The following is a 2,242-nucleotide window of genomic DNA, read 5'->3' on the forward strand; positions in this document are numbered from 1 at the left end:
ACTTCCTTAGAGAATAAATACGATGGCCAAAAGGCACATGAAAAAATGCTCCACATCACTGATCATCAGGAGATGCAAATCAAAACAATACTGAAGAACCACTTAGGCCACAGAGACTGCCACACAGCACAAAGTATAAGAACAATCAGTGCTGGAGTGAATGTGGGGAGAAAGAAACTCTCATTCTCTGCTAGTGAATGCCATCTAGTCAAGACTTTCTGGAAAACAATATGGAGATTCCTTTAAAAATTGGAAATTAAGCTCCCATGTGATCCAGCAATACTACTCCTAGGATGGACATAGAAACTGTTATGCTGAGTGAAATAAGTTAGAGTGAGAGAGACACAGAATAATATCACTCATCTGTGGGATTTAAGAAAAATAAAAATAGCATAGTAATAATACCCAGAGATAATAGAGATGAGGCTGAAGGACCAGCCCATAATATGAAGCTTACCACAAATAGTGGTGAGTGCAGTTAGAGAAATAACTACACTTACAACTATCATGACAATGCTTGTGAGTGAGAGAAATAGAATGCCTGTCTTGAAGACAGGCAGTGGATCATGGAAGAGGGAGTTGGGAACATTGATGACGGGCGGGGTGTAATTTTTATGACTAAAACCCAACAACAAACATGTTTGTAAGCATGGTGCTTAAATAAAGATATTATAAAATAGGGGCTGGACAGATAGCACAGCGGAGTTTGCCTGGCAAGCAGCCGATCCAGGACCTAAGGTGATTGGTTCGAATACCGGCATCCCATATGGTCCCCGGTGCCTGCCAGGAACTATTTCTGAGCAGACAGCCAGGAGTAACCCTGAGCACTGCTGGGTGTGGCCCAAAAACCAAACAAAAATATTATAAAATAATAAAGGGCCAGAATGAAAGTTATTGAAATTATCTTTAAGAAAGGACAACATAACAATAAAACAGAATCCAAATGCCCCCTGAATACAAGCCACAGAAATATAAAGACTTGGGAGACTAAAGAAAGAGAGTTGAAAATCTCTGGCAGCCATTTTTAACAGTTGTAATTGTTTGGAGGTCACACCCTGCAATACTCAGTGCTTCTGTTCAGGGATCACTCCAGGTGGGGCTTTGAGAACCATATGGGGTGCTTGAGATTGAAGCAGTGTTGGGTGCATAGAAGGCAAGCACTCTGTGCTGAATTCTCACTCTGGCTTCAGCAGTTGTAACTGAAACAAAGTATTGAAAAATAAAGGAAAAGAAAAAGTATATATTGAAAGTAAACAGGAGTATTTCAAATTAGAAATTCAGATTTCTTGGTGAGGACAGAAAATGGTGGTCCAGAGTGCTCCTTGATGTCTAGAACCTTTTAGTTTAATTGCCAAACCTAAGAGCTTGCTCTCATTTTCCTGTGGAACTAAAATCTAGTTCTCTCCATGTTGCAGCAAATTAAATCATTTTAATTTTATATTTCTTATACCTATAAACAATAGCAAATATGGTATTCCATTGTGTATATATACCACAATAAGAGGATATCATGAGGAATGAAGTCAATCAGAAAAAAATGGGACAGATATAGATAATTTTCTCATATGTTGGACTTAAAAATGTTACTTAAAAAGGTAACAACGAAGGACCAAAGGCATCGAGATGAGAGAACTGATCCCCACAAACCCCAGCACCCTCCTCAAGTTGGAGGTCTAGGGTATTGAGGAGGGTGCTGGGGTTTGGGGTGGCAGGATGTTGGTGATAGAATTATGTGCATAAGAAACCATTATTTATCGCTTCTCGGCCTTTTGGCTAAGATCAAGTGTAGAAACCATTATTTACAGTATGTAAACCACAAACTCTCAATTCCCTCCAAAAAATTCTCAAGACTGGAGAGTAACATTTTTGGCAGTATGTTTTGGTGTGTGAGAAACTGAGGTTCTCAGAAGTGAGCCATTCCTTGGTTCTCTTAGAACCAGGCTACAGTCCATTCTGTTGTCTTGAAGCCCAACCCTCTTCTCCTTCCATTTCCACCTGAAATCTCAGCATCACTAACACTGATTGGCCCTGGGTTTTTCTACGAGTTGGTTGCTTTCTCCAAGTTTGGATTTCAAGTTCTTCCTGAGAGAAGGATGAACTCTCACACTTAAGGAGACCGGGAATAAAGGGCTTTGCTGCAAAGCAAATTACTTTACTTTAATAACAGATACTACTGGGCTAGAGAGAAAGCACAGTGGTAGGGCATTTGCTTTGCACACAGCTGACCCAAGACAGACCTGAG

At 40.2% G+C, this 2,242-nt stretch overlaps 1 non-coding gene across 1 annotated transcript; it reads left to right on the forward strand.

The window, feature by feature from the left end:
* Positions 1-1,753: 1,753 nt before the first annotated feature.
* Positions 1,754-1,939, forward strand: LOC126026526 (U2 spliceosomal RNA). The gene has a single exon (XR_007501761.1). It is a non-coding gene; the product is annotated as a U2 spliceosomal RNA (small nuclear RNA).
* Positions 1,940-2,242: the final 303 nt, after the last annotated feature.

Source organism: Suncus etruscus, chromosome 13 (genome assembly GCF_024139225.1).
Source record: "Suncus etruscus isolate mSunEtr1 chromosome 13, mSunEtr1.pri.cur, whole genome shotgun sequence".
Classification (NCBI taxonomy): Eukaryota; Metazoa; Chordata; class Mammalia; order Eulipotyphla; family Soricidae; genus Suncus; species Suncus etruscus.